General features: G+C 50.6%; 1 protein-coding gene across 6 annotated transcripts in view; it reads left to right on the forward strand.

Moving 5' to 3' along the window:
* The first annotated feature begins 360 nt into the window (after positions 1-360).
* A4GALT (alpha 1,4-galactosyltransferase (P blood group)) overlaps positions 361-13,343 on the forward strand; it is a 28,439-nt gene continuing 15,456 nt past the window's right edge. For 4 of the 6 annotated variants that reach the window (XM_021921635.2, XM_021921636.2, XM_021921637.2 and 1 more), the window contains exon 1: positions 403-474. The gene's annotated coding sequence lies outside the window, so the exon portion shown is untranslated. Of the gene's footprint in view, positions 475-12,450; positions 12,471-13,343 lie in introns of those variants that run through there. The other 2 variants (XM_003905643.3, XM_031656228.1) reach the window with 2 other exon arrangements.

Raw genomic sequence — 13,343 nt, forward strand, 5'->3', positions numbered from 1 at the left:
GCACGCCCTTAGCACGGTCCCGGCAGGGGGCGGTGGGGTCAGGCCGACCCGGGTCCCAGGGGTGACAGCGTCCTTTCCCCACTGCAGGACATCGAGGTACTCAACCCTCTGAACCTCAGTTTTCTCATCAGTTAAATGGGGAAAACAGGATGGTAACCCGTAATACTGGCGGCGCGGAGGCCGGGGAGCGATCCCTACCTGTTGGCCCGCGGGCTGGGGACGGTCCGCACCCGCTCCAGGGAGGAGCGAGGGTGCGCGGGCCGGGTCGCCGGGACCCAGCAGGGGTTCTGGGGACCGGGACCCGCAGGGCAGGGCGAGACGGGCGGGACGGGCGGGGCGGGGCGGCGCTGACCCCGCCCCGGGCCGGAGGGGCGGTGCTGCCTCCCGCCGGGCCCCGGGCATTGCCCTCCGGCCGCCTAGCCGCCCGCCCGCCGGCGCCCCGCTGTCCGCTGCCAGCTGCCGCGGGAGCCAGAGGTACTAGGGGCCGCGCCGAGAGTGCGGGGGGCGGGGGCTCCATGCAGATCCTGCAGCTCCCTGTGGGGAGGGGGCGCCTCGGGAAGGCAGGGGCTGGGGGGACCGCGAGGGGCGGAGGTGCTGGGCCGCCGCCCTAGCCCGGGCCACCTGTTCTGGAGGCGACATTTGTGCGCGCACGAACCCCGCGCGGCGGTGCCGGCCACCGCCTCCACCCCAACTGCGCCCCGAAGTGGAGCGCAGCGGCTGGACCCGGAGCCCCGGCCCTCGCGGGCAGGACGCTCCTGGCTCCGGAACCCTCGAGGGCAGCCCCGCCCGGTTGGGTCCCGGGGCTGGAGAGGGGGCGTCGGGGAGAAGTCAGGTTCGAGGCAGGCTCTGCCCGGCCACCTTGGGCGAGTCGTGCCCCTCCGTCCGAGGGAGGCCTGGGCGCCGGGCGGTGCTCGCCCCGGAGCGGATGCGACTGGGGACGGGGATGGAGAGCGTCCGGCAGGAGGGGGCTTTGCCGGGCTGGAGGCGTCGGCGCCGGCCTTGGGGAGGGTGAGGATTTGAACCTGCCCAGAAGCTGGAAGGGCCCTCCCCATGCGGGAAACGGCCTTGGTACGAGCTGGGCACAGAGCGAGCCTGTTGGAGTCGCCCGGCCTCCGCGCTCGCCTGGGATCCACAGGCGCCCCTCCCTCCTCTCCAGCTGGGGAAAATTGAGGGCTGAGCGGGAGCGGAACTGGGCTTGCGAGAGGCTCTGCTGGGGCACCTGGTTCCAGCGCCCATCCCATTTCACTGCCAGGGCCCTTCCCTCAGTTTCATCACCTGTCATCCGGGGGGATAAGTTCCCACCGCCTGGATAGTCTCGGCTGAGCCTCTGGCCCTGAGTGGGTTAAAGCGCCATCTCCCCTGCACCCACCTTTCCCTTACGACACCCTCTCTGCGGCTTCCTCCGCTCCGCCAATGTCGAGTGATTGACTGTTCCGCGAAGGCCCCTTGGGGTCACTTACCCTGCATTCAGCAAATAATCCCGAGCACCTGGTGTGTCTCAGGCCAGGTCTGGCCTTCCTGTTCCGCCACCAGCTGCTCAAAGACTACCCCTATGTCACCTCCTCCCAAAGAATGGCGGGGAGCCACCTTGCCCAGAGTCCCATAGCAGAGTGCAGATGGAGCCAGGCCTCCCTCAAGATTTCCCACAACCCTCTCCAGCCTCAAACCTTCTCCAGGACCCGAAACCCCCGCAAAAGGGGGTCCCCAAATCAAAGGAATACAAAGGAAAACAAAATATAAAGGTAAAGAAAGGGAGAGGAGAGATGGAATCCTCTCTGTCATTAGTTTTTTGTTTGTTTTTTTTAGGGTCTCCCTCTGTCACCCATGCTGGAGTGTTGTGGCAACTCATTGCAGCCTCAAACTGCTAGGCTCAAGCAATCCTCCCACGCCAGCTTGCTGAGCTGAGACTGGGGGCACACACCACTACACCCAGTGTTGTCATTAGTTTGTCTCTCAAACATTTTTCTAATGCCTTGGGTGCCTGTCGTTTCTTGTCTGCTAGGACAGCTCAGTATTAGAGGATAAACTCCGAAATGGATAGCCATCTAAAAAATATGTTTTGTTTCCTTCTACTAATTGAAGCCCTCTAGCTGCTAGTTTAATGGGTCCATTAATTTCCAGTTCGTGTGATGGGCCCTGGGACCCCAGTGTGGGGCAGGGTTGACAGAATCTCTGCAGGTGGTTTGTGTGGAACACAGGAGGTTGTGAACGACCACATCAGCCCCAGCTAGCAACTCCCAAGCCCACCTGGCTATGGGGCCACTGGGTTCAGACCTCCAAGGATGCAGTTCAGCTGGGGATGCAGGTCCCTGAACGTGGTGGCAGGTGGACGGCTCCACCACCAAGCTGGCCATCTGAGTTCTGAAGTGTACCTCCTCTCACTCTTCCCAGCTGCCTCCTTCTTTGGGGACCTCCTAGGTGTGCTCACAAACTCCTGTTGATCACCCTGCCTTTTCATCGGCTCACCGCATCCTTCCCTCCAGATTGGAAGCTCCTGGAGGGAAGGAGCCTTGTCCAGATCCCAGAGCCCAGTGCCAGGCCTGGCACCTAGCAGGTGCTTGCTGAATATTGTTTGAATGAATTAACCGAAAGAAGTAGGAAAAATCATTCCTGTTTGCATACTTGTAGATAACTATTGTTAACATTTGCCTTTTTTTGCCAGACCTTTAAAAACACGTTTTCCCAGTCGGGCGCAGTGGCTCATGCCTGTAATCCCAGCACTTTGGGAGGCTGACGCGGGTGGATCACTTGAAGTCAGGAGTTCGAGACCAGCCTGGCCAATATGGTGAAACCCCGTCTCCACTAAAAAAATACAAAAAATTAACCAGGTGTGGTGGCACGTGCCCGTAATCCCAGCTACTCAGGAGGCTGAGGCAGGAGAATCGCTTGAACCTGGGAGGTGGAGGTTGCAGTGAGCCGAGATCACACCATTGCACTTTAGGCTGAGCAACAGAGCAAGACTGTCTCCAAAAAAATAAATAAATAAAACAAAACAAATAAATAATAATAAAATAACACGTTTTTCCATATTTGAATATATCTATATAAAATATTTTTCCACTGGTATAATTTCATGAGCATTCCTCACCTCAAACATTTTTTATATTTTTCAATGCTTACATTTTGCTACATCATGTTGCGTTATTGGATCTCTTTTGACTTTTTAAAAATATATTTGGCTCTTTTTGATAATGTTACATTGAATTTCTGCGTACATTTATACATAGCCAGATCTTTCCTGGGAAGGAATTAACCTGGTAATCAGTGCGTATGAACTTCTAGAATGGCTGTATCTAGACCCAACTAGATATTTCTTCATATTTCCTAGAAATGAAATTCCTGGGTCAGAGTATGAGCAACCAGGTTCTTTGTGTGTTGCTTATTGATTGGTTTGAGTTGATCAATAAGGTTTTGCCCCTTGTCTGGTTTCTGTGTGGCAAAGATCTTTCCCCAGTTTATCATTTGGCTCTTATTTGTGGGGGTGTGTGTGGGTGTATGTCTGTGAGAGAGAGATAGAGAGGAGCAGCAAGTTTTTTTATTTTATCTGTGTGTGTGCTTTCTGATGAGGGAAACCTGGCGGCATTTACGAGCTGATGGAAAAGCCAGAAGAGAGAGCTCAGCTCCCTCAGACCCGGGAGAAGGAGGGACAGGTTAACAGGCTGAGGTCTCTGAGGACTGAGGAGGTGGGAGGATGCCGTGCTGCTCCCAAGGGACCTCCTGAGCTGGTGAGGACAGGAGGCAAGAGGGAGGGGCTTGGGGGGGACACTTGATGAATTGGCTTTGATCTTCCCCAGAGAGAGTTGGAAAGTCAGCGGAGGGGAGGGCCCCAGTCCCTCGGTGCTTCCTTCCTGGGAGGGAGCAGGTGTGAACACTCCCATTGACGACTATGCAGGGAGGGGAGAGCCTAGTTCAGGGGGAGTCCATGCAGAGCCAGGTTCAAAGCAGGCTGTCCACATACAAACCACATGCCCTTGGGAATTGCTCTTCTCTCCGAGTCTCCGTTTCTTGTAGCTATTAGGAAGTGGCAGCTCTTTGAGTAAGTGCCCTTCCCTCTCCCATCTGCCGCCTTTGTCTTCCCTATGGACAGACCCTGGGGGTGCAGAAGCTTCCAGCTGTGCAGTTGGCCACAGGACTAGGGGAGCCCCCTTCCCTTCCAGACCAGTGTCCACATACCCTCCCCTGTGCCAACACACCTTCCCCTGTGCCCACACTCTCACCCACCACAAGCCTACTCCAGCAGGAGCACCACAGCCTTCTGGGGTCATGATGAGCTGGCAGACAGGGAGCCAGGTGGACCAGCACATGAGAGCAAAACAGGAAGAGTGTCTGTCTTCACCTTCGCTGTTTGAAAGTCATTGTCCCAGATATAGGTACAGGACCCAGAGAGCCCCAATCATCTGTGGCCATCATCTGTTCCTTCCCCTTCAGTTTGGGGTGGGCCTCTTTCCACTGAGCTCCCACTAGGTACCAGACACTGTTACCTGACCTTACCAGACCCTCTCAGCCACCATGCTCTGTTATTCCCGTTTTACAGACAAGGAGACTGAGTCTCAGAGTCAAGCGCCTCCTCTTCGCCACAGTGAGATTGAGCCGCTAGCCTGGTGCAACCCCAGGCGAATGAGGCTGAACTACAGGTAGACTCCTTTCCCCCAGCAAAGGGTGTTTGAACCCCCCTCTGCCGCTGCCCAGCAGGTCTTGGTTTCCTCCGCACTTACACTGTAGTTAATCATAAGAGGACCTGCCACACGCGATGGTGAGGGATTAAGCAAGTCACAGCAGAAAACCACTTTGACCAGCGTCTGCACAGGGTCAGTGCTCAGAAAATACACGCCATTGTTATTATTAAACCACACAGCTCCAGGCCTGACAGTGAGCTTTTAATAAATGTTAACTCAACACTGGAGAAGCCTTCTCACCCCGTCAGCAGTGCAAGCAGAAACAACAATGAGATCACATTTGCCACTCACCCGAGTGGTGGAGAGGACGGTCATGCAGCCCACTCACCCTCCTATGCCCTGGGAGAGCCTGTGGTGAGGCAAGTGTGCCCTGAGCCTGGAGTAGGAGCGGGAGAGAGCAGGTTAGGGCTCCATATCTGAAGCTTTAAATTATATTTCCGAGGCCAGGTGCGGTGGCTCACGCCTGTAATCCCAGCACTTTGGGAGGCTGAGACGAGTGGATCACCTGAGGTCGGGAGTTCAAGACAGCCTGAGCAACATGGAGAAACCCTATCTCTACTAAAAATACAAAATCAGCTGGGTGTGGTGGTGCATGCCTGTAATCCCAGCTACTTGGGAGGCTGAGGCAGGAGAATCGCTTAAACCCGGGAGGCAGAGGTTGTGGTGAGCCGAGATTGCACCATTGCACTCCAGTCTGGGCAACAAGAGCAAAACTCCATCTCAAAAAAAAAAAAAAAAATTGTATCTTTCCAGCCAGGTGTGGTGGCTCACACCTATAATCCCAGCACTTTAGGAGGCTGAAGGGGGTGGATCGCTTGAGTCCAGGAGTTAACTTTTTTTTTTTCCAATATAACTTTTGAGACAGGTTCTTGCTCTATTGTCTAGGGTGGAGTGCACTGGGGCAATCATGGCTCACTACAGCCTCAACCTCCGGGGCTCAAGGGATCCGACCACCTCAGCCTCCTGAGTAGCTGGGACCACAGGCACCCTCCACCATTCCCTGCTAATTTTTTAATTTGATTTTTTGCAGAGAAGGAGTCTTACTATGTTGCCCAGGCTGGTCTGGAGCTCCTGGGCTCAAGTGATCCTCACGCCTCCGCCTCCCAAAGTACTGGGATTACAGGCATGAGCCACCTTGCCCAGCCCTAAATTACATTTCCTTTAACCCAGAGGGTTCTCTTCTAGGAACCAGTCCTATAGAAGCAATTAAGGACCTGCTCAAAGATGTAAGTGATGGTTACCATGGTGTTGTTTTAGAAACGCCAGGGTAATATGCTGTAGCCGATCCTAGTACCCTTTGGGAGGCCGAGACGCATGGATCACGAGGTCAGGAGATCGAGACCATCTGGAGCAACACAGGAACCTCACTCTACTAAAAATACAAAAAAATAGCCGGGCGAGGTGGCGGCCTGTAGTCCCAGCTAGGGGAGGTTGAGGCAGGAAATGGCGAAACCTGGGAGGCTTTGCTTCTGTAAGTGAGTTGAGATCTGGTTACTGCACTCCAGCCTGGGCGACAGTGCGGTGACTCCTCTCAAAAAAAAAAAAAAAAAAAAGCCAAAGAGATCAAAACCACATTTCTGTGGTCAAGATAGGAATGTGGCCGGCCGTGCTCAAGCCTGTAATCCCAGCACTTTGGGAGGCCGAGACGGGCGAGACACGAGGTCAGAGATCGAGACCATCCTGGCTAACACGGTGAAACCCCGTCTCTACTGGAAAAAAAAGCAAAACTAGCCGGGCGAGGCGGCGGCGGATTGTAGTCCCAGCTCCTCGAGACTGAGGCAGGAGCGTGAACCCGGGAGGGCGGAGCTTGCAGTGAGCTGAGAGATCCGGCCACTGCACTTCCAGCCTGGCACAGAGCGACTCCGCTCAAAAAAAAAGATAGGAAATAAGGAAAGGAAGGCAGAACTGCTCAAAATGGGATAATGTTGCCTTGGAATTTCATGGTGGAGTCGTACAAGCTTCTTAGACTTCTAAGACGTAAGTCACATTGTAGCACTCCCAAAATCATCCCAATCAAAAGGCTAGTCCTTCAGCAGCTCTCAAGGCCTCCCCCCGCCCCACCCCGCACCCGGCCACCCCATGGCCCACCCTCCCCTTATCTTTCTGACCTCCTCTCCTGGAAACCCCCAACCCCACATACTCTGCTGTTTGCTCTGTCCTCAGCCACACTCGCCCCTGGATCTTTGCACTCCCTGGTCTTCCTCCTCCCTGAGTCACTTCCCCCAGGGCCCCACAGTGTGCTCCCTGGTTTCCTTCAGGCCTCAGCACAAATGTCCCCTTTTCAGAGTGGCATCCCCTAACCCAACTGTATGTAGTAGCCCCTGTCCCGTAGCCCATCTCCCCGAGTGCATTTTTCTCCTGGCACATTTTATCCCCTGATGTATTTCTTTATTTATTTTCTTTTTCTCTTTCCTTTTCTTTCCTTTCTTTTTTTTTTCCAGCCTGTAGTGCAGTGGCACCATCTTGGCTCACTGCAATCTACGCCTCCTGGGTTCAAGCAATTCTCCTGCCTCGGCCTCCCGAGTGGCTGGGATTACAGGCAAGCGCCACCACGCCCAGCTAATTTTTGTATTTTTAGTAGAGATGGCGTTTCACCATTTTGTATTATCTGTTTTTTTTTTTTTTTTTTTTTTTCTTGCTCTGTTGCCCAAGCTGGTGTGCAGTGACGAAACCCTGGCTCAGTCTTCTGGGCACAAACCATCCTCCCACCTCAGCCTCCCGAGTAGCTGGGACTACAGGCCATGCTAATTTTTGTATTTTTTTGAAGAAACGGGGTTTCACTATGTTGCCCAGGCTGGTCTTGAACTCCTGGGCTCAAGTGATGCTCCCACCTTAGTCTTACAAAATTCTGGAATTACAGGAGGGAGCCACCATTCCTGCCATTTATTTATTTATTCATTTATTTGTTTATTTTTGAGACAGAGTCTTGCTCTGTTGCCCAGTCTGGAGTGCAGTGGTATGAGCATAGCTCACTGCAGCCTCAGCCTTCTGGGCTCATGCAATCCTTCCACCTCAGCTTCCTGAGTAGCTGGGACTACCACACCTGGCTAATTGTTTTATTTTTATTTTTTGTAGTGATGTGGTCTCCCTATGTTGCCCAGGCTGATACTGAACTCTTGGCCTCAAGATTCTCCTGCCTCAGCCTCCCAAAGTGCTGGAATTACAGGCATGCTCCACTGTGCCTGGCCTCTGACTAATTTTTTTATTTTTATTTCTGTTTTTGTAGAGATGAGGTCTCCCTGTGTTGCCCAGGCTGGTATTGGACTCTTGGCCTCAAGATCCTACCACCTTAGCCTCCCAAAGTGCTAGGATTACAGGTGTGAGCCACCTCGCCCAGCCAGCACCTGATGTCTGACTGTCTGCCTGTCTTTTTTTTTTTTTTTGATGGAGTTTCACTCTTGTTGCCCAGGCTGGAGTGCAATGGCACAGTCTTGGCTGACTGCAACCTCCACCTCCCAGGTCCAAGAATTTCTCCTGAATCAGCCTCCTGAGTAGCTGGGATTACAGCCATGCACCACCACACTTGGCTAATTTTTGTATTTTTAGTAGAGATGGGATTTCGCCATGTTGGCCAGGTTGGTCTCAAACTCCTAACCTCAGGTGATCCACCCACCTCGGCCTCCCAAAGTGCTGTGATTACAGGTGTGAGCCACCTGACCCAGCCAGCACTTAATGTTTTTCTTCACTAATTTTCCCCTACTAGAATGTCAGCTCCATGAAGCCAAAGACAATCCTTCTCTTCCCTGCTATACATATTCCCTACCTTGGAGAGGGGCCGCCACAACATCGGCACCCAGGCACTTGTTGGATGAATGGTCTAGGTGCTAAGGGCAGTGCTGGGGACTTGTCTGGTTTCTTTCCAGGAGACTTCTTGCACGAGGTTGAGCAGAAACTCTCACCTGTGAGTTGTCACCTCCTGACTTCTTTAATTGTCTTCTGCACCCTTGGCCTTGACCCAAGGGGGCAGGTGGCACAGAGCTGCTCTAAGAGGTCAGTGATGTTGGCTCCTGATGGAATGGACAGAGGTGGTGCTAGCAGACCAGATTAGGAAGGTCTTTCTAGAAGGGTCCTAAGAGATTGTCTTTTCTAAGCTCTTTATTTTACAGATGAAGAAGCTGAGGCTCAGAATTGAGGGGGAGGCTACAGAGCAGGATGTAGAAGAAAGAAGACAGGCCCTTTTTCAGGCAGTATCATTAGCAAAGATGGTTAATGACAAGAACACCCAGTAGGTGATGCTGGGGGAGCAGGGGGAGGATGAGCACTCTCTTTTGCTACTATTTTTGTTGTAGTTGTTGTTTTTTTGAGACGGAGTCCCGCTCTGTCGCCCAGGCTGGAGTGCAGTGGCATGATCTTAGCTCACTGCAACCTCTGCCTCCTGGGTTCAAGTGATTCTCCTGCGTCAGCTTCCCAAGTAGCTGGAATTACAGGCGTCCACCACCACACCCAGCTAATTTTTGTATTTTTAGTAGAGACGGGGTTTCACCATGTTGGCCAGCCTGGTCTTGAACTTCTGACCTCAAGTGATCCAGCCACCTGGGCCTCTCAAAGTGCTGGGATTACAGACATGAGTCACCACACCCGGCCTTGCTACTGGATATTTTTAATCTTTAAGACAGTAAAACAGGTGAAAGCGAAGCAACATGGGAACTTTCTTTCAAATAGAATGAACTCAGTACTCTTCTAACTCAGACCTAGATTTCTAGATGCCCTTTCCATGGGCATTGCATTTGCCAGGCAAGATTACCCTGTGAAGAACTTTCCCTGAGACTTGTATCTCTGGGATCTCTGTGCAAAGCGAGTGACCAAGTCAGAAAACGTATCCACATCCAGGCAGCCTGGCATGACAGGATATCCCCATATGTGCATGTGCATGTGTCCAGAGTAAAGGTGTAGGAGCCCAGATTCAAGGTCACTTAGTACTTTCTGAACTGAGATAAAACCCAGTGGGGGGCGTTGTGGGGAATTTCACTCTGCCCCTGAGAAGCCAGCCCCACCCAGCCAGATCCAGACTCCTGTGTAGAGCTAGAGTGACCCTGGGAGGGAAGGATGGCCTCAGGGAAAGAAGAAAGGCGCTCTTGGGACTGGCAACTAGTCAGGTACTTTACCATGAAGAGCTAAAGGCATGTGACTTGATTTGTACCTTCAAATAATGAGGCAGCTGAACTTTGCATCGCATAGAGTTTATAGTTTGCAAAGGGCATTTCCCAGGATTAGTTATCACATTTGATCCTGGCTTTGTGGGCAGGACTGGTATCATTTACTCATCCTTTCAAAAAATATGTATTGAGACCAGTCACGGTGGTTCATGCCTGTAATCCTAGCACTCTGGAAGGCCAAGATGGACGGATCACTTGAGGTCAGGAGTTCGAGACCAGCCCGGCCAACATGGTGAAACTAAAAATACAAAAATTAGCCGGGCGTGGTGGTACTTGTCTGTAGTCCCAGCTACCCGGGAGGCTGAGGCAGGAGAATCTCTTGAACCCAGGAAGTGGAGGTTGTAGTGAGCCAAGATCATGCCACTGCATTCCAGCCTGGGTGACAGAGTGAGACTCAGGGGTGGGAAAAAAAAAAAAAAGCAAAAAACAGAAAATATGTATTGAGCACTTACTATGTGGTAGGATCTGTGCTGGCCCCAGAGGAGACGACAGTGAGTAAAAGCAGCATTGGTCTGCCCATTTCCATGCTCTCGTTGCATCATTGTTTATTTAATCAGCCTCTTCAAGAAAGACCTTGGGTTGTTTCTAATCTTTTGCAACTGCAAACCTGTGACCTTGTGCAAATGTCACATTCATCTGTAGGATAAAGCCCCAGAGTGAGATAGACGTTGTTAAATTGCCCTCTGCAGCCGCTGAACACTGTTTTGTTGCCCACTGGCTGTGTATGAGCATGCCTGTTTGCTCACAGCCTTGCCAAAAGAATGTGTTAAGTGTTTTGGATTTTTGCTAATCTGATAGGTGAGAGATGCTATCTGAGTATGTCCATTTGCATTTCTCTACTTATAAAAAGATCCTTGCTCTAGCTGACTTGTTTAGAGGTCATATTTTGTATGTATGTGAATTGTCTTTGCCCCTTTTTTTGGGGGAGTGTTGGTCTTCTTCCCTGAGCTTACTATTAGCGCCCAGGTATGAAACTGTGTATTCGTACTCTCTGGAGTATGAAGCTAGTTCCTGGCTTCTGTGTTAATCTGTATAATTTTGTTAAGGAAGTGTCCATTGATTTGTAATTTACTAAGTATTGGCTACTTGGTTAAATGTTTTTTGGAGTCACCAGGGATGATTTTTCTGCTTAGATCTATTTAATATGATGAATTATATTCATGATTTTCTAATTATATTGAACCATCCTTACATTCTTTGAATAAACCCCACTTGCATTCCTGAATCACCCCCATTTTTTATTTTTGTAATTTTTTGAGACAGAGTCTCATTGTATCGCCCAGGCTGGAACGCAGTCTGGTACAGTCTTGGCTCCCTGCAACCTGTGCCTCGCAAGCTCAAGTGATTCTTGCGCCTGAGCCTCCTGAGTAGCTGGGATTACAGTTGTGCCCCACCACACCAGGCTAATTTTTGTATTTTTAGTTGAGATGGGTTTTTGCCACGTTGGCCAGGCTGGTCTCAAACTCCTGGCCTCAAGTAATCCACCTGCCTCAGCCTCCCAAACTGCTGGGATTACAGGCATGAGCCACCGCACTTGGCCTCCTTTAATTTTAATGTGCTGCTGAATTCTATTTGGTTATATTTTATTTTGGATTTTTACAATAATATTCATAAGTGAAATTAGTCAGAAGGATATTCTGTGAAGCCGTTGTCAGGTTTTGGTTTAAGTATTTGCTTTATTTAAATTTTTTTTTGCCTGGCACAGTGGCTCATGACTGTAGTTCCAGCATTTTGGGAGGCCAAGGCAGGTGGGAGCCTAGGAGTTCAAGACCAGCCTGGGTAACATGGTGAAACCCCATCTCTACTAAAAATGAACCTGGTATGGTGGCATGTGCCTGTAGTCCCAGCTACTCAGGAGGCTGAGGTGGGAGGGGCGTGTACTTGAGCCTGGAAAGTGGAGGCTGTAGTGAGCCATGATCATGCCACTGCATTCCAGCCTGGGTGAGAGCAGACCCTGTCTAAAAATATATATATATATATATATATATTAAACTTTCCTTTCTATGTGTTGCTGTTTAACAGTTTAAACATTATCTGTTATTTCAGAGTTTTCCAGGATTCCCTCCCAAAATGTTTTGCCCTGGTGCTTTTGTTTTGTAATGGTAGTCCTTTTGTAATTCTGATTCTAATGTGGAAGTTGTCCTGTGTAGATTAGCTATGTCTTCTGGGATCCATTTGATTTATTATTTTTCTCCAGAAATTATTTTATTCAGATTTTAAATGTTATTTGCTAAGTACTGTCTTATTTTTTAAAACAATTATCTGCTTATTTGGTTATTTTCCCATTTGGCATTTCCTAGTTTGTATGGGAAGCTTTCTCCCCACCCTCTTATCTTGATTAGGTTAGTTGGTGGTTGTACATTTTATTGGCTTTTTTTCCAACGAGCCAGCTTTTTACCTTATTTATTAGTTCTACTGCTTATTTCTTCCCTAATTTATTTCTTCTTTATTCCCTCCCTCCCTTCCTTCCTTCTTTCCTTTTCTTTCTCCCTCCCCTCCCCTCCCCTCTCCTGTCTTCTCTCTTCTTGAAACAGGGTCTTGCAGTGTCATACAGGCTGGAGTGCAGTGGCACCATCATGGCTCACTGCAGTCTTAACTTCCCAGGCTCAGGTGATCCTCCTGAGTAGCTGCACTGCAGGTACACACCACCACATCTGACTAAGTTTTTTTTATTTTTATTTATTTATTTATTTATTTATTTTTTTTTTTTTTTGAGACGGAGTCTCGCTCTGTCGCCCAGGCTGGAGTGCAGTGGCCGGATCTCAGCTCACTGCAAGCTCCGCCTCCCGGGTTCATGCCATTCTCCGGCCTCAGCCTCCCGAGTAGCTGGGACTACAGGCGCCCGCCACCTCGCCCGGCTAGTTTTTTGTATTTCTTAATAGAGACGGGGTTTCACCGTGTTAGCCAGGATGGTCTCGATCTCCTGACCTCGTGATCCGCCCGTCTCGGCCTCCCAAAGTGCTGGGATTACAGGCTTGAGCCACCGCGCCCGGCCAGTTTTTTTTATTTTTTGAGAGGGAGTTTAGCTTTTGTTGCCCAGGCTAGAGTGCAATGACATGATCTTGGCTAACTGCAACCTCCGCGTCCTGGGTTCAAGCGATTCTCCTGCCTCAGCCTCCCAAGCAGCTGGGATTACAGTTATGCGCCACCACACCCAGCTAAGTTTGTATTTTTAGTAGAGACGGGGTTTTTCCATGTTGGTCAGGCTGGTCTTGAACTCCTGACTTCAGGTGATCTGCCCAGCTCAGCCTCCCAAAGTCCTGGGATTACAGGCGTGAGCCACCGCACCCAGCCTTTTTTTTTTTTTTTTTCTATAGTGATAAGGTCTCACTGTGGTTCCCAGGGTCTCAAACTCCTGGGCTCAAATGATCCTCCCACCCCAGCCTCCCAAAACGCTGAGATTACAGACGGGAGCCACCAGGACCAGCCATTGTTTGTGTTTTTCATTTTGTGGTTCTTTTTCTAACATTTTTAAACCGGTGCTTTATTTATTTTTATCCTTTCTGTTTTA

Source organism: Papio anubis, chromosome 16, assembly GCF_008728515.1.
Source record: "Papio anubis isolate 15944 chromosome 16, Panubis1.0, whole genome shotgun sequence".
Lineage (NCBI taxonomy): Eukaryota > Metazoa > Chordata > Mammalia > Primates > Cercopithecidae > Papio > Papio anubis.